At 38.3% G+C, this 19,509-nt stretch overlaps 2 protein-coding genes and 1 non-coding gene across 3 annotated transcripts in view; 2 read left to right on the forward strand and 1 right to left on the reverse strand.

The window, feature by feature from the left end:
• Positions 1–18,370, reverse strand: part of METAP1 (methionyl aminopeptidase 1) — a 99,963-nt gene extending 81,593 nt beyond the window's left edge. Inside the window, exons 1-2 of the mRNA XM_050790648.1 lie at positions 17,977–18,370; positions 16,538–16,871 (exon numbers count right to left, since the gene is read on the reverse strand). The gene's annotated coding sequence lies outside the window, so the exon portion shown is untranslated. The remainder of the gene's footprint in view (positions 1–16,537; positions 16,872–17,976) is intronic.
• EIF4E (eukaryotic translation initiation factor 4E) overlaps positions 1–19,509 on the forward strand; it is a 151,003-nt gene that overhangs the window by 54,910 nt on the left and 76,584 nt on the right. The window lies entirely within an intron of this gene.
• LOC126955841 (U7 small nuclear RNA) lies at positions 13,922–13,983 on the forward strand. Its single transcript, XR_007726128.1, has one exon. It is a non-coding gene; the product is annotated as a U7 small nuclear RNA (small nuclear RNA).

The raw sequence follows: 19,509 nt of genomic DNA on the forward strand, positions 1-19,509 counted from the left end.
AGACTTAAATAAATGGAAGGACACATATTTATATACAGGAAGACAAATTTTTCAAAAAATGTCAGCTTGAGACTAGGCACAGTGGCTCATGCCTGTAATCCCAGCACTTTGGGAGGCTGGGGCAGTTGGATCACCTGAGGTCAGGAGTTTGAGATCAACCTGGCCAACATGGCAAAACCCCATCTCTACTAAAAATACAAAAATTGACTGGGTGTGGTGGCGTCACCTTTAGTCCCAGCTACTCCGGAGGCTGAGGCAGGAGAATCGCTTGAACCCAGGAGGCGGAGGTTGCAGTGAGCCGAGATCATGCCGCTGCACTCCAGCCTGAGTGACAGAGACAGACTCTGTCTCAGGAAAAAAAAAAAAGAAAAAAAATTATCGGTTTGTCCCAACTTAATATATAGGTTAGTTACAACTACAAAACCAGTGAGAAACATTGTTTTGTTAATTGTATTGCAATGTTTTAAATAATTTTTTTGAAGAAGGCAAAGATAGCCACAAAATTATGGAAGAGATATAAATTAAATGAAAAGCCTAATTCTACCATATAGAGATACTACCATAATAATAATATAGTCCCAAAGGACAAAACAGTCTAGAAAGCAGAGTGGGAAAAATAAGAATATCTGAGTTCAAGAGTTCAAGTTCTTCTTGCTCTCTTTTTCTTTTTTTCCTTTTTTTCTTTTTTGTAGAGAAGAGATCCTGCTTTGTTGCCCAACCTGGTCTCAAACTCCTGGGCTCAGGCTATCTTCTCGTCTCAGTCTCTCAAAGTGCTGAGATTACAGGTGTGAGTCACCATGCTTGGCCATAGTTCAAGTTATAATTCATCTGCTTTGCAGTTAGTTTCTCCCTATCCTCTCCTATATATGATGATTTCTTCATATATGATGTCTAATGAAAATATGACAAATTCATGTAAAAGGGAAGAATGATTAAATAAATAATTTTAGAAAAATTAGTTAACAATTTGGAAAAAAACTTAAATGATGAATTGAAGAGCAAAAGTAAAAAATTAAAGATAATAAGATTAGCCAAAAAATAACTAGAAGAAATACAATTGGATATTTAGAATTTTCTAAAATTATATTTAAAAATTATTAAAAATGGAAGAATATGTCCAAAATTCAACTTTATCATGTATTTATTGAGCACCTACGACATTACAAGCACTGTTCTAGGTTCTCGAGATACACCAATGAGCAGTAGACAACATAGAATTTATGTGTTTGAAGGTTCAGACAATAATCAAATAAATATCAGGAGTAGATAACTACTATCAAGAAAAAGAACATACAGGCTTATAAATAGGCATGAATCAGTGGGATATAATTGAGAGTTCAGAAATAAACTCATACATTTATTTTTCAAAGCATGAAAATAATCTGCTATGGTCTAAATGTTTGTGTCTCCACAAAATTCATCTGCTGAAACTTAATCCCTAATGTGATGGTATTAAGAAGTGGTGCCTTTGGGAGGTGATTAGGGCATGCGGGCTTCATCCACATAAAAGGGATTAGTACTCTTATAAAAGAGGCCCAAAGCCGGGAGATTGAGACCAGCCTGGCCAACATGGTGAAACCTTGTTTCTACTAAAAATATAAAAATTAGTCAGGTGTGGTGGTGCACACCTGTAATCCCAGCTACTTGGGAGGCTGAAGCAGGAGAACCGCTTGAACTCAGGAGGCAGAGGTTGCAGTGAGCCAAGATCTCGCCACTGCACTCCAGCCTGGGCGACAGAGTGAGACTCTGTCTCAAGAAAGAAAGGAAGAAAAAGAAGGAAGGAAGGAAGGAAGGAAAGAAGGAAGGAAGGAAGGAAGGAAGGAAGGAAGGAAGGAAGGAAGGAAGGAAGGAAGGAAGAAAGAAAAGAAAGAAAGAAAGAAAGAAAGAAAGAAAGAAAGAAAGAAAGAAAGAAAGAAAGAAAGAAAGAAAGAAAGAAAGAAAGAAAGAAGAAGGAGAGAGAAAGAAGAGAGAGGAGGAAGGAGGGGAAGGAAGGAAGGAAGGAAGGAAGGAAGGAAGGAAGGAAGGAAGGAAGGAAGGAAGGAAGGAAGGAAGAAAACAAAAGAAAAGAGACCCAAAGGAGTTTCTTTACCCCTTCCACCATGTGAGGATACATAGAAGGCACCATCAATGACTAGTGGGCCCTCACCAGACACTGAATCAGTTGGCACCTTGAGCTTGGGCTTTCTCACCTCCAGAACTGTGAGTGATAAACTTCTGTTGTTTATAAATTACCGAGTTTAAAGTCTTTTGTTACAGGAGCCTAAAAAGACTAAGACACAAACCAAATATCCATCCAGTGATGAATGGACTTTGCTTTTTCCTAGTGATTAAGAACATTTTATTTTATTTGCCTTTCCAACTTTTATTTTAGGTTCAGGGGGTACATGTGCAGGTTTGTTACATGCGTAAATTGTGTGTCATGGAGGTTTGGTGTAGCGTTAATTTTGTCACCCAGGTAATCAGCATTCTACCTGGTAGGTGGTTTTTCAATCCTCACCCTCCTCCCACCCATGAGTGGACTTTTTTTTAAGCAAGTGCTATATCCCTATAATTTATATCATTCAGCCATATGAAGAAATGAATACATGCTACAACTCAGATAAATCTGAAAAACATTATAATAAGTGAAAGAAGCCAAACATTTAAAAAACCACATATTTTATGATTCCATTTCTATGAAATATCCAGAACAGGCAAATCCATAAAAAATAAATCAGTGATTTCTAGGGGTTTAGGGGAGGAGAAAATGGGGAGTGACTAAAGGTTTCTTTTTGGGTGGTAAAAATATTCTAGAGTTAGATAGTGATGATAGTTATACAGCTTTGTAAATATGCTAAAAGTCATTGAATTGTACACTGCAAAATGCTGTATTTTATGGTAGATTAATTATATTTCAATTTTAAAAATTTACTTTGCTCTGTGTCCTGTGGTTTCATGATTTAAAAAATAACTTTGAAGCAAAGCGAAAAGAAAAATAAAGATATAAAGGCTGACTCCTGGAAGTGCTCCCTCCTGAAAAGGACTTTACTGTTATTATTCCAATGTCTCTTGGTTTTCACACTTTTTCTGTCTTTTTTTATTCATACTTCTTGTTTAAAAGTTTGATGTTAGTCTTATTGCTTATTCAAAAGTAATTTTTTTTTCTTCCAAATGGTTTTAAGATTTCTCTCTTTGTTTTTGGCTTTCAGTAGTTTTGCTATATTTGTACATAGATGTGATTTTCTTTGTATTTATCCCGCTTGGAGTCTAGAGCTTACGAATGCTTTGGATGAATGTCTCTTGCCAGATTTTGAAAATTCTTAGCCAATACCTCTCATTACAACACATGTTAAAAATAACCTCCTGGCCGGGCATGGTGGCTCATGCCTGTAATCCCAGCACTTTGGGAGGCCGAGGTGGGTGGATCACCTGAGGTCAGGAGTTTGAGACCAGGCTGGCAAACATGACGAAAACCCATCTCTACTAAAAACACAAGAAAACAGTAGCTGGGCATGGTTGCGGGTGCCTGTATTCCTAGCTACTTGGGAGGCTGAGGCAGGAGAATTGCTTGAACCCAGGAGGTGGAGGTTGCAGTGAGCTGCGATCGTGCCATTGCACTCCAGTCTGGGAGACAGAGCGAGACTCTGTCTCAAAAAATAATAGTAACATAAATAAATAAAAATAAATTCCACTAAATTCCACAAACTTTCTCCTTCTCCTGCTTCTCCTCCAACAGGGTCTCACTGTATCACCCAGGCTGGAGTGCAGTGGTGTAATCTCAGCTCACTGGAGCCTCAATCTCCTGGGCTCAAGCCATCTTCCCACCTCAGCCTCCCAAGTAACTGGGACTGCAGGTGCATGTCACCACACCTGGCCAATTTTGTTTACTTTTCGTAGAGACGAGGACTCACTATGTTGCCCAGGCTGTTCTCGAACTCCTGGACTCAAGTGATCCTCCTTCCTCCGCCTCCCAAAGTGCTGGGATTACAGGTATGAGCCACCATGCCCAGCCCATGCCTTTCTTGGATGTGCAAAAAAGGTCTGGCCTAACATAGACTGATGGATGACAATCCAAAGTGCTGAACAGCCCTACAAGATTCCTGCTCAATGCCATGGGCTTGAAAAAGAATGGAAAGAATGTGCATAAGGAATCCATAGTATCCGGGCAGAGAAAGAGTACAAGATAAAATCTGATGATTTCATAGTGTTTGTTTTGGCAGGAAACAATGTGATGTGTGAGTACCATCCAGAAGCAACAGAACAAGCTAGTAAAGGAAGTATACCTCTCCACCTCACGGATTTGGCAAGGGGATCCTAGGCCCTGAGCAGAGCAGCTGCTAATGGCTGGAGGCTGATTTTCATGTTCTCTATTCTCCACAGCAAACATTGTTTACTGAAAACGTTTTTGTCAAAGTGTGTAAAAAATAAAGGATTGCTCCATCCTATTTGTTATACTTTCTCTTGGATTATAATATACTTTTCTATAACGAGATTGCAACTTATTTTTAAATTTGAAAAAATGGCCGGGCACGGTGGCTCACACCTGTAATCCCAGCACATGGGGAGGCCAAGGAGGGTGGATCACTTGAGGTCAGGAGTTAGAGACCTGCCTGGGCAACATGGCGAAACCCTGTCTCTACTAAAAATAGAAAATTAGCCGAGCATGGTGGCGCATGACTGTAATCCCAGCTACTTGGGAGGCTGAGGCATAAGAATTGCATGAACCTGGGAGGCGGAGGTTGTAGTGAGCCAAGATGACACCACTGCACTCCAGCCTGGGTGACAAAGCAAGACTCCATCTCAAAAAAAAAATTAAATAAATAAATGAATTTGAAAAAATGCCTCTACCTGTTCCTAAAAAATTAGCATCTGTAGAATAATAACTAACATTTTATGAACGCTTACTACGGATGAGAGACTTTAAATATGTTAACTCATTTAAGAAGTTGCAGCATTCTTTAGTGTTTTCATCATTTTTTTTTTTTTTTTACACACACTTGGGCTGGGAAAGGGAGTCAGCGGATACAGTGGTATAAGTGTTGAGAATATAGTTGAAACCTTGGATATCCTATAAGTTTTTTTCCAATTTTTTTATTATGGTAAAATTATAAAATTTACTACTTTAACCATTTTTAAATAGTCAAGTGGCATTAAACATGTTGTTTTTGTTGTTGTTATTGTTGAGTTTTAGGAATTTACTATATTTTCTGGATATTAATCCCTTATCAGCTCTATGACTCGTAAATGTTTTCTCCCATACTGTGAGTTGCCTTTTACTTTGTTGATAGTGTCTTTGGGTGCACAAGATAGTTTGATTTTCATGAAAAAAAAAGTTGAGGAAAGAAATTTAAAAGGCACAAATAAATGGAAAAATACCCCATGTTCATGGATTAGAAGAATTAGAAGAATTAATATTGTTAAAATGTCCATACTACTCAAATCAATCTACAGATGTAATGCAATCTTTATCAAAATTCCAATGTCATTTAAGAAAATATAATCCTAAAATTCATATGGAACCATTAAAAAAAAAAAACAACAACAACAGAATAGCCAAGGCAATGATGAGTAAAAAGAACAAAGCTGGAGGCACCACAGTAACCTGACTTCAAAATATACTATATAGCAATTGTAACCCAAACAGCGTAGTACTGGGAATAAAAAAAATAGATACATTAATCAATGGACCAGAACAGAGATCCCAGAAATGAACTCACACATGTACAGTCAATTGATTTTCAGCAAAACTGCCAAAAATGCACAGTGGGAAAAGGATAGTCTCTTCAAGAAATTGTGCTGAGAAAACTGGATATCTATGTGCAGAAGAATGAAAATGGACCCTTACCTCACGCTGTATACAAAATCAACCCAAAGTGGGTTAAAGGTCAGAAACTGTAAAACTACTGAAAGAAAACATAGAAGAGAAACTTTGTAACATTTTTCCGGACATGATTTTTTTTTTTTTTTTTTTTGAGTTGGTTCCCAAAGCACATGAAATAAAAGCAAAAGTAGACAAATGTGATGTCATCAAATTAAAAAACTTCTGCACAGCAAAAGAAACAATGAATAGCGTGAAGACTCAACCTACAGATTGGGAGAAAACATTTGTAAGCCAAAGCGCTACATCCAAAAGGAGGTAGTATTCAAAATATATAAGGAACTCAATAGTAAGAAAACAAAAAAATTCAATTTAAAAATAGGCAAAAAGGTCAAGCACAGTGGTTCATACCTGTAGTCCTAGCTACTCTGGAGGATGAGGGAGAATTGCTTGAATCCAGGAGTTTGATGCTACAGTGAACTATGATGGTGCCACTGCACTCCAGCTTAGGAGCAAGATCCTGTCTCAAAAAAAGGTTGGTGGGGACAAGGACCTTGAATAGATATTTCTCAAAAAAAAGAAGATGTACAAATGGCCAGTAGATAGGTGAAAAAATGTTCTACTTCACTAATCATTAGAGAAATGCACATTAAAACTACAAAGCACCTCACATATGTCAGAATGGCTAGTCTCAAAAAGACAAAAGATAAATGTTGGCAAGGATGTGGAAAAAAGGCACCCCTGTAAAATTGTTGGTGGGAGTGTAAATTAACGCAGCCATTATGGAAAACTGTGTAGAGGTTTCTCAAAAATTAAAAATAGAATTCAATATGATCCAGTAATCCAATTCTGGGTGTTTACTCAAAAATTTTGAAATCAATGTGTCAAAGAAATATCTGTACTTCCATGACCATTGCAGTGTTATTCACAGCAGCAATATTATGGAATCAATCTAAGTGTCCACCAACAGAAGAATGAATAAAGAAAATGTGGCACATACACACAGTGGAATACCATTCAGCTTTCAGTTATTTTCAACCACTTAGATGGAATTAGAGAGCATTATGCTAAGTGAAATAAGTCTGGCACAGAAAGACAAATTACTGTTTGTTCTTACTTAGATATGAAATCTAAAACAATCAAATTCATAGAAGTAGAGAGTAGAATGGTAATGAGATGCTGGAGGGTGGGGGACATGGGGAGATGATGGTCAAAGGGCTACAAGTCTCAGTTAGACAAGAGGAATAAGGTGGTTTTAAAAAAATCTATTGCACAGGGTGGTGAGCATAGTTAATAATAGTGTATTGTATATTTCAAAATTGCTAACAAAGCAAATTTCAAATGTTCTCACCACAAAAGATAATAAGTTTTTGAAGTGATAAATATGTTAATTAACTTGGTTTAATTTTTCCACATCATATTCATAAATCGTAACATCATTTTGTACCCCACAAATATATGTAATTATCAATTTATACTGAAATTTTAAAAATAAATTTCAATTACACATATATTCTATTACTTCTTCATGTGCCATATGGTTTCTAAGCTCTTTTCTATTTCTGTCCTTTGTTTTCTCCAAGTTTTTGTTTGAATATTTCGGACAAAAAGCTGGAAATTGTACTGGGAGCCCAGAATATTGTTATTTGGTTGTTCTTTCTCCTAATATTGTAATTCAAAAAAGAAAAAAAAACTCTCCTATTTCATGCCAAAAAGGCATACATCTGACTGTCTGTGTTTGAGGCTAGGAGACTCAGAAGAGTTTATCTATTTTTCTTTTATTCTCCTACTCAGCTTCTAAAGTCACAGCTTTCTGTGCTCCAGATCTCCTATTTCACTCTCATTTTCTTTGATTTTATGGGTCTGTACATATATTTTACTCTTTTGCTGCCTCTTTAATAAAATTTTGAGTAGAGGAGAAAATAAATGTATATGGTCATTTTACCATGTTTAATAGGAAGTCATATATACACATACGTGATGCTATTCAATGCTGGCAAGCCTGCCACAAAGCAAAGCATTGTCATAGATTTCTGATGATAACACATTTTTTGAATGAATCTTTAAATTTCATTTCCTTTCTGAGAAAAAAGCCTAAATATAAAATCTAAAATTCAAAATTAAGAGTACTTTCCATACATAAAGATATAATAGCATACTTTATGAAAGTGAAAACTTAGGTCAACCTAAAAAGATCTGAGACTAGATAAATAAATCATGGAAACTGCAAGTAATGTAAAATTGTACTATATTTTAAATTTCTTTGTAAAGGTATATATTAGCATTCATAGAGAAATGCTATTATATATTGTTAACTGAAAAGGCAAGAATTAAAAAATTTTCTAAAAATAAACACAATCACAGCCAGGCACAGTGGAACATGCACATGTAATTCCAGGTACTCAGGAAGCTGAAGCAGGAATATCATTTGATCCCAGGAGCTGAAGTGCAGCCTAGGTAACACAGTGAAATCCTAGTTCTAAAACAATAATAATAATATAATAAATGAAACACACAACGCAAAACAAAAGAATAAGTATAAAGGAAAGGCCAGGCGCGGTGGCTCACTCCTGTAATCCCAGTACTTTGGGAGGCCGAGGTAGGGGCATCACTTGAAGTCAGGAGTTCGAGACCAGCCTAGCCAACATGGCAAAACCCCATCTCTACTAAAAATACAAAATTAGCCAGGCGTGGTGGTGCACGCCTATAATCCCAGTTACTCGGGAGGCTGAGTCAGGAGAATCACTTGAACCCAGAAGGTGGAGGTTGCAGTGAGCCAACATTGTGCCACTGCACTGCCACTTGGGCAACACAGCAAGACTCCATCTCAAGAAAAAAAAATATAGAGAGAGGAAACATACCTAAATATAGATAATACCTATCTTTAGTTGGACAACGACAGTTTTTTTCTTTATACTTTTCCAAATTTTCTAGTATCAATTAACGAATATGTACTTTCTTAAAATTAAGGGGTTGAGGCCAGGTGCAGTGGCTCACATCTGTAATCCTAGCACTTTGGGAGGCCTTGGTGGGAGGGTCGCTTGAGGTTAGGAGTCATGACCAGCCTAGGCAACGTGGTGAGACTCCTGTCTCTACAAAAAATACAAAAATTAGCTGGGTGTGGTGGCACACACCTGTGGTTCCAGCTACGTGAGGCTGAGGCAGGAGGATTGGTTGAGCCTAGAAGGTTGAGGCTACAATGAGCCGTGATCGCATCCCTGCACTCCAGCCTGGGTGTCAGAGTGTGACCGTTTCTCAAAAAAAAATTTTTTTTTTATAAATTAAGGGGTTGATTTTATCATTACACATTGTCTACATGAATTGAAATATCACACTGAACATCATAAGTACATACAATTATGTGTTAATTTAAAATAATTTTAAAAGAAGGGGAAAAGCTATTTTTAAAAGAAGGAACATTATTTTTAAACTTACATAGTATGCTATTTACAATAATGTAATGCCCACATTATTTGTCCAAACTTTTCTATTTCTTTTTAATTTATTACAAGGTCTAGATTTCAGTTCAGATATAACAATGGAGAATTCTACATCAGCATTTCTAAAAAGTAACATGAGAAAGAGTTCTGGACTCACAAGCCTAACACACTGCAGGTACTATCCTTTCTACTTTTCACAGAAAACAACATGTTTCATTCTACAATTCAGCCTCAAAATTAGTTGACTAAAATTTTGTGCTACTACAATTCTACCATCTAAAATGCAATGCCTCAGATAAATATCAACCAAGCATTACAAAGTTTAATTGGAAATATGTGTTGCATATCTGGTTTTCCTCAATACCATTTAACAAATTAAAATGGCAAGTGGTGTCATCTGCTGTTCCTTTGAGGTTAGCAGGAGATGCTGAAGGGTTGCTTGAATTGATTTCTGCTGACGTATTATACAATGTATTACAAAACTGTTCTAAGATTGATTATAGAGGCAAGTTGAACTAAAAGTAATTTTTTACAAAGTGGGTCTAGGGATGTGGTATAAAATAAGCACCATTCTGATTTCTGTCTTGAGTGCTTGTGACAAATTTAAAATAAGTGGAAAATGAGTAATTAGACTTAAGACAAATATCCATAAATTGTGGAATATTGGATATGTACATTAACACCAAAGCCTCATTGCAAAACTTTATTTCTCATTTGAACTGCAAAAGTAATACATCACACAGACTAGTAGGATCTAAAAACTTGATTCTCCAGGAACATGACATTTTTGTGTTAGGAAATAACCTTTTATATTCTGCTTGAGTTCATAACAACCCTTTTAGCAGAAAGAGGCCCAGAAAGAGGAATTCTTTCCTACCTTCCAGTTTGGGCTTAAATTACACAGAATAATTTGTCATGTCTTCCAAGTAGACAGCAGGAAAGACAACTACATCACACCAAACCAGCTTGGAAATGAAAGAAAAGCCTCTGTTTGATAGACATTTATCAGCTTCTTACAAGCCCCTCTCCAGCTGCCGTTCCACACTGCTTAGTGGTACACTCACATGAAGTGAGTTTACTGATTTCTGTTGCTGCTTTTCTTAGCAAAATAGTACTTTTACATCAGTCCTTTCTGGTTACTCTATTTACATATCTTCATGTCTCTCAAAGGAACACACACCACATAGCATATAAATTAGGAATTTTATAGTATCCATTCACAGATTTTGATTTATGGCAGGACTCCATTTCAGCTCTATTCTGGGCATGTCTGAAAGCAGTGCAAGAGATGAGATCCACAGGGGCTAGCAGAGAAGTCTCAAAGGAGAGGTCAGACATGCTGCCAAGGTCAGAACGCCTTTGTGAGAATGCCACTACACCCAGCTGTGAGTCCAGCTGCTGTTGTGAGAACGACCACCGTGACTGTGTGATGCTATTTAATTAAATGTCTCTTGGTAATTCAAAAAGTGGCAATATGCAACCTGGGATTGCATAAGCCATCCACTTTGCTTTATCTCAGTCTTATCAGCATCAAAATGAATAATGCAATTGAATAATGCATTTCAGTCTCCTTCCATATCTTACAGTTAAATCATATTTCTTCTCAAAACACTTGCTGCAGTTAGGCAAGTTTTTTTTCCAATAATAGTCTTTACTACAAGAATATAAGTAATGTGTCTTTAGGGATTCTCAAGTAATTTTATATTCATTACTGTTTATTACATGTATTCTGATATTTTTTAATTTTTTAAAAAAATTTGTCAGTACATACTAGGTGTATATATTTATGGGGCACATGAGATATTTTGCTACAGACATATATTGCATAGTAATCACATCAGGGTAAATGGAGTGTCCATCACATCAAGCATTTATCCTTTCTTTGTGTTACAAACAATCCAATTATATTATTTTAGTTATGTTAAAATGTACGATTATTGTTGTACTGTAGTAATCCTGTTGTGCTAATTCATTCTAACTACATTTTTGTACCTGTTAACCACTCTCTCTTCAACTATCTTTCCCAGCCTCTGGTAGCCATCATTCTACTGTCTATCTTCATGAGTTCAATTGTCTTAATTTTTTAAGCTCCCACTATTCTGATATTTTTTACAAAGATGAACAGGATAGGCTTTCGATTCCTAACATCATTTCATCTTACTTAAAGCAATGCTATTGTCTATAAATACTTGAGTCTCTAATTTAGAAAAACTGAATAGGACATGCCATAAAACATTTTTGGAGGACTCTGAAAAATCTGATATTAATGAAACTGCTCTTTTAAGGCTTCTGTCCTCTTTGAAAATAAACAACAGTACAGGTCCCTGAACAGAATTATGTTATGCTCCTGATAGTTTGGAATGCTGAATAACATTGAAAGAAAATATTTACCCTAATAACATTTCTTTTTTCTTTTTCACTTAGGAAGTAAGCATTTGATGAATTTCTGGGATTGTTGAAAGAATCTTCCTTACTAATACTGTTAGTGATATTCAAAGATTGAAATGCAATCAACGGTTTAGTAAGAATATTCTTGGCTTAATTGAAAAGCTGGATTATCGGTCTCAATTCAGAAAATAAAGGAACAGATCCTAACATAAAGATATTTCACAGAATACAAGCAGAGAGTACTGCTTGTAAAAAAAAGCTAGACTGCCTGGCTAGAATCCTAGCTCTGCTGCTTACTGGCTATGTGATCTTTGAAATATTGTCAACTTTAACCATCTTAGCTTCCTTATCTGTAAAATGGGTATATTATTTGGAAGGGCGAACAGACTATACAGCATTTAGAACAATGTCTGGCCCACGGTTAGCAATACATAAGTGTTTGCTTTTAGTCTTCTTCTCACAGGGTCTGCCACGATTACAACTCCTTGTGAGGTAAGCTCAGAAAAGCTTGAGAACCGGCCGGGCGTGGTGGCTCACACCTGCAATCCCAGCACTTTGGGGGCAGAGGCAGGTGGATCACTTGAGGTCAGGAGTTCAAGACCAGCCTGGCCAACATGGTGAAACCCCATCTCTACTAAAAATATAAAAATTAGCCTGGCTCGGTGGCACAAGCCAGTAACCCATCTACTTGGGAGGCTGAGGCAAGAGAATCACTTGAACCCAGGAGGCAGAGGTTGCAGTGAGCTGAGATCTCACCACTGCACTCTAGCCTGGGCAAGAGAGGAAGCCAGCTCAAAAAAAAAAAAAAAAAAAAAAGAAAAGAAAAAGAAAAAAAAAGAAAGAAAAGCTTGAGAACTCCTATCCCTGGCTGCAGCTTGGACCAGGCATAAGCAAATGATTCAGGAGTGATAGCCTTGTCCAACAGAGGTGGCCATGACTGAATGAATGGATCAATATTCTCTCTTACAAAGCTGAGTGTACAACACACAGAATAAGTCAGCAGTTTATCACGGGGGTAGAATTCAAAAAAAAAGAAAAGAACAAAGCCAACCTTTTCTCACCCAGAGAAAAGGCAATGATCAGAAGCCATGAGACAATAAAAGCCAAGAGTAGTCAGAAACCATGAATGGCAAAAGCTAAGAAAGACAATGGAGAGAAGTCAGTTCATTGCTCAGTAGCAGGAATAGCAGCTACAGAGATTAGCTGAGTCACCAGAATGGTATAGGACTGCAACAGGAATCTACAGCAGCATGAGAACACAATGGCAAGAACTGGTAATATCCCAAATGACTTTCCAGATTCATTCCAACACGGGTGAAAGGACTGGCTGTAAGACAGAAATTTGTCTTCTTTACTTTAACGTCCCATTACCTAAGATTCCCTGAGCATGTCGTTTTGTCTTATGATTAGAAAGAGCCTAACTGTCCTTGCAACCACTGTGATCCATTGAAACTCAGAAGTGAGCTTGATTCTTGTCTTTTCTGATAACTCAGGTATAGTGGGGAGGGGGGAAATATCAGTTCTCAGGTATAGATATGCAAAAAATTTTGTACATCAAGATACTTTCTGATTCTGAGTAATACTCCCCCACCCACAATTCTACCCAGCATGTAGAAATTTAACTTTGTTCATTCTTCAAGCTTGATGCCAGTCTCCCCACGGCTGTTCATGGTTCTGGAATCTTATGCAGTACCAGGGTATCAAGGAGGTAACAGAAAGACCCACTGGTCGTTGACCCACTCTTCATAGTCCTGTCCATGCTCTTTCTGAATCATCCCTTCAGGTCCAGTAGCACTTAGCTGCTTCCACACCAGGTTTGCAGCATGGGCATTTTTTGCCAAGGCTGAGAATTTCATACTTTGGGGTCTCTTGCTCTCTCCCTAGCAATACTACCACAAATCTGGATCAGGGTCCTCATGTCCAAAATACAAGTTCCTCTGGTATTATCGAGTGTGTGGGATATTGTTTTATCAACTGAGCAAAGTTCTTTACTTCAGCTTTCTGCAAGTCATTTTATCTTTTCCCGCTATTTCTCTCCTTTACTGAGGCTTAGCCTTTTGAAATAAAACCAGACAGTTTTCCAGGCAAGTTCAACATCCATCCTTACAACAGACTTCCCCTTGAAGAAAGCACAGATCTGGCTAATATGAGAGGAAGGAAAGGGAAAAATAAATGAAGATAAAAGTTAAATATTTTAAAATATTTTTGTTCTCATTTTTTTTTTCTTTTTGCCTTAGATACTTGGAAGCCAAGATTGGAATTTCATGCTCAGTACCCACAGACTAAGAATATTTGCCAGTGTTACATCTCTTTTAGAATTTGTCTAGCAGCTTTTCCAGTTTTCATCGGCGGGAAAAAGAAGTAAAAAAAGAAGGCTGAGCATGGTGGCTCACACCCGTGATCCCAGCACTTTGGGAGGCCAAGGCAGAAGGATAGCTTGAGCCCAGGAGTTTGAGACCATTTGGGCAGTAAACAAAACCTCATCTTCACAATAAAGAAAGAAAGAGAAGGAAAAAATAATATTTATTAGTTTATTTTTCTTAAATTTTGATTTCTGTCAGTCTTGTTTCACTTTGTTACTAATGCCCACTAATACGCTTTCCTACTTATTTAAATCAGTATTGATTTTTTAAAAACTGGTAAAATTCATTGCAGCCATGTGGGAGTAGCTAGAGTTTAGTAGGTTACAGGAATAAAGACATGCTGAAGCTATCCTGCAGGACTCAAGGGGACAGAACATGATTTGAGAATTGAAAATTCCTTCTTGATGTCCAGCTGTTCTGGTAACTGGGTAGCTTCTAATGGCTCCATTGTATGCTCCACTATAATGGAGACAATTATTCTGAATCTGATTGTCCTTCCAATAAGTCACCAATACGTGTACCCTCTTCTTTTGCTCAACATAATGGCCTCTGTCGTATTAGCTTCTCCTTCTTGGCTTCTCCTGCTTGTAGGCTTCTACTAATTACATTTCTCTTTTTCTTTCAGTTTTTGCCTTTGCTAACAGTTGAACTCCTTTCAAAGAAAGGTGATATTCTTCAGTCTAGTTAGCTACAATTATCTCCGTTGAACAGTCTTCATGACCAGACAAATCATAGGTTTTTGACTGAACGATGGGTTGCTTTTCCTTGGATTAGATAACTGCTATCATTCACATCAATTGTGGTTAAGGTGACAGGGTCGTCTTATACAAGAAAAGAACTACACACAGAAGTAATATTCTAGAAGAAGACTATAGGGAAAATCCTTTCTAAGAGACTGTAAGCAGACAGCTATCTTAAGGCTTAGCTTATTCAGTATTGCTGTTAAAAGTAAGATGCATAAGGCAAATATTACTCTCAGGATGGTATACATATATCCTTCCTCTTTGGGAATAAAATCCCACCCCAACTCATGAAGACATTGTTTGGTCCTACGACTTCTATGAGACAATGACCAAAGTGTAAATTGGTACATTCTCACAGTCTAGGTTATTTAGTCTTAAATAAGAACTTATACAACATTGTAACCTGTGACTACAAAATGAAATTCCACTTTCTATTTGTACCTAAGTTATTATAACATAAGTTGCCCAGCGGCCCCCTAAATATTCCCAACATTTCTGATGACAACTTCTAATCTCTAGATTATTTTGTAGATCCATTTGCTCAATGCCTTAGTCTGTTTAGTGTTGTTATATTTTGTTTTATTTTATTTTATCTTTTTTGGAGATAGGATCTCACTCTGTTGCCCAGGCTGGAGTGCAGTGGTATGATCATAGCTCACTGTAACCTTGAATTCCTGGACTCGAGTGATCCTCTGGCCTCAGCCTTCTGAATAGGTAGGACTACAGGCACATATCACCATACCCAGCTAATTTTTAAATTTTTTTTGTAGAGGCAGGGTCTCACTATGTTGCCCAGGCTGGTGTTGAACACATGGGCTCACCCCTGCCTCCCAAAATGCTGGGATTATAGGCATGAGCCACTGCACCTGGCTTGTTTAGTGTTGCTATAAAGGAATACTTGAGGCTGAGTATTTTATAAAGAAAAGAGGTTTATTTAGCACACAGCTCTGCTGGCTGGAACATTCAAAATTGGGCATCTGGTGAGGGCCTCAGGCTGCTTTCACTCATGGCAGAAGGCAAAGGGAAGCTGGTATGTGCAGAGACACAGTGAGAGAGGAATGAGAGAGACAGAGAGAAGAAGTGCCAGGCTCTCTTTTTTTTTTTTTTTTTAGATAGAGTCTCTCTCTGTCCCCCAGGCTGGAGTGCAGTGGCATGATCTCAGCTCACTGAAACCCCCACCTCCCGGGTTCAAGTGATTCTCCTGCCTCAGCCTCCCAAGTAGCTGGGATTATAGGCATGCACTACCACAACTGGCTAATTTTTGTACTTTTAGTAGAGATGGGGTTTCACCATATTGGCCAGGCTGGTCTTGAACTCCTGACCTCAGGTGATCTGCCCACCTTGGCCTCCCAAAGTGCTGGGATTACAGGCATAAGCCACTGCGCCCAGCAAGGCTCTCTTTAACAACCAGCTTTCAATGGAACTAAGAGAGTGAGAACTCACCACCCCCACAGTGAGGAGGTTAATCCAGTCATAAAGCATCCACCTCCATGACCCAGATATTTTCCATTAGGCCCCATCTCCAACATTGGGGATCAAATTTCAACATGAAATTTGAGGTTTGGGGGGACAAATATCTAAACTATAGCACCCAGCTTCCACTAGCTTGTAGATACAAATAAGTCACATTCAGTGGAATAACCCAGTAGTCACAGGCTCACAGCACCTGCATAATGCAGGACTTCAGTCTCCTTTTAAAATGTCAGTTTCTAGAGGTGATTTTAGGCATCTTCAGTGGGTGTCTCACATATGCTCACAAACACACACTGATTCAGCAACCACCCACCAGGCACCACATTTGCTTACTGGAGCTATAGTTCTTCCACCAGCACTGTGCTTCCCCAGAGGATCTGGTTCTGCTCTGTTGACATGGTAATTTCTTCTGGGTTTTGCAGTGTTCAGGGAGGCCTCTGGATCATTTGATGAGCGCTGGAGGCACCAAATTCCCTAGAGATGCTGCAGAGCCTGGACATCAGCTTCTGCCTCTGCTCCACCAGGCAGGGCAGTTCTCACTGGTCTCAACCACTCCTCTGCCTGTTAGTGCCTCTCTCTTTAGGCAATGCCTTCACCACTATCTCTCACCAAGCACCACCACAAAGGCACTGAAGGAAGGATGCTTCTCTTCCTCTAGGATTCAATTCTGCAGGAGGAATTCAAACCAGTGGCATCAGTGTTTTACAACCTTCAGTGAAATAGCACTTTCGATTTTTACTTACAGACCACTCTTGCTCTAGGTCCCAGACACCCACTCAGGGGACTTGTATATGATAAGAAACTGAAGGATAGCCACCAGCCTGCCTACAGAGCACTATTTTCCTCCTACGAAGGCTCTCTTACAAACTCAAGTTTATTGTTTCTGACTCAGCTTTTCTTCAACGTGATTTCTCCCAAGAGGGAAATTTTTCCTTATAAAAGTGATACCTACTGGGCCCACACTACCAGTTTGCCAGACATCCCTGTTCATGTTTGGAATTCACCTAACTTCAAATTGAGATTCCCTTCTGTGCTTGGATACTCTTTGGTACATTGTCCTTTCCCAGTTTCATCTAGTGGAAATATCTTCAAGTAATGCACAAATACATATGCTGTCTCTGCCACTGAAAGAGAACCAAGACATCCCCACAGACATTAGCAAGTGATAACATAATGATTAAAAATACTGTTGAGATGAGAAAAACAAAATCCACTTCATTTGTGTCAGAGCCAACTGCTTAGTCTAATATGTACCATTACAGACTTGCAGTTTTCAGCAACTTTACAGAAATTTCTTCAAAAATAATAAATCATTGAAATCTAGAATCTTAGAATAATTTAGAAAGCTGTCAGTAGTTCACAGAACTCAATAACAAAAGGCCGGGCGTGATGGCTCACGAGACCATCCTGGGTAACACAGTGAAACCCCATCGCTACCAAAAAAAAAAAATACAAAAAATTAACCAGGTGTGGTGGCACGCACCTGTAGTCCCAGGTGCTCAGGAGACTGAGAGAGGAGAATCACTTGAACCCGGGAGGCAGAATTGCAGTGAGCCAAGATTGCGCCACTGCACTCCAGCCTGGGTGACAGAGTGAGATTCTGTCTCAAATAAATAAATAAAAATAAATAAATAAATAAATAAAATAAAATAAAATAAAATGGAGAGTAAATGGAATGGAGGATGTGCCTGACACTGCCCATTTAGCCTTTTGCTTCCCTCTCCACTGTGCTCCATTCTTCTCCATCATGCTCTGTGCCCTGGGAAGCTTACCTGCATTGGTGGACTTGTTTATCCTCTGGATTCTAGTTGGGTTTAGCTAGCTTGGAGGTAAGAGGGTGGGGAGAGAGTGAAGTATTCGAGATATTTATTCCTTTGTACCCTTCCCCTACCATGTTTCCATGGCTCACTCACTCTCTCTGCTGAAGTCCACAAGTTCTGTCTAGAGTCCTGCTCTGTACACTTCTCTCTCTGGGTCCTGGCAGAGTTCCTTCCCCTCAGCCTTCAAACCTAGATATTCAGTTGTAACAGTCCCCCACACACCCTAAAGCCAGCCTGGGAATACTATACCATGTCCTGTTGGCTCCCTAAACTTTGCCCATGTTTGTAAATAATTCCCTTACTAAAAATCTCCTATAATTACGCAGGCTAATATGCCACCCATTTCTTGCTGTTACCTTAATACTGTTGCTGTGATTACGGGAATCATTTAACATGCCTCTACATTTTCATAATTGTGAAATCACAATGTATCTTATCAGTGATGCGTAGGTTCCATTGTGCCTCTTGGTCCCTGACCCAAAGCTGTTGTGAAATCAATGGCATATAATCATAATACATAGTCATATAATCAATGGCTTGTTAGAATTGAGGAACTATGGTATATAGTGAAAGATACTCTAGTGAAGGGCTGAAAAGGCCTATCTCAGATTCTTGTGGAAAAAAGACCATTTGAATTTTACTCTATAGGCAACCGAGAGCAATTGCTTGGCTTCTAGAATAGAGTGCCGTAATTAGGTTTGTGATATAAAAAATAATAAACTTTCAACAGTATGAAGGGTGGACTGAATATAGAGGTCTGAATACAGGAAGGCCAATTAGGCTGCTGTTGCAATAATTCAGATGAAAAGCAGTGAAGGTCCAAGTAGGGCAATTAGAGTAGAAATAAAGAGGATGAGATAGATATAGATATAACAGCCTGATGAGCCGCTACAGTTGCAAGAAAAAGTGGTTGAATCATAATAGCTCAAGTATTGGGTTTATGACCTACAGCAAATCTGAAAGGATAGGTACAGACCCACAAAGCTTCTTTCTCCTAGGCGCTAGGAACAATAGCACCATCTATGTGGAAACTAGGGAAGAGTTCTCAATCTTATACCAATAACTTTTCTTTTTTCTTTTTTTTTTTTTTTTTTTTTTTGAGATAGGGTCTCTCTATATCATCCAGACTGGTCTCAACCTGCTGGGCTCAAGTAATCCTCCCAACATACCAAGAACTGTGAAGGTCATAGGATAATAACAATTAAAACTGGATGATGGGACGGGCATGGTGACTCATGCCTTCAAAACCCAGCACTTTGGGAGGCTGAAGCAGAAGGCTCACTTGAGCCCAGAAGTTCAAGACGAGTTTGGGCAACATACTGAGACTCCGTCTCTATTTTTAAAAGATGGAAGAAACATAACATAAAAAATGAAACTGGATGATGGGTAAATGAGATTTATTGTTATTCCTCCAGCTTTTGTTTAATGTTTGGAGATTTTTATATTAAAAAATTTAAATAATTTTTTAAATTTTGAGAAACATCT

The sequence above is a fragment of the Macaca thibetana genome, chromosome 5 (genome assembly GCF_024542745.1).
Source record: "Macaca thibetana thibetana isolate TM-01 chromosome 5, ASM2454274v1, whole genome shotgun sequence".
In the NCBI taxonomy this organism is placed as follows: domain Eukaryota; kingdom Metazoa; phylum Chordata; class Mammalia; order Primates; family Cercopithecidae; genus Macaca; species Macaca thibetana.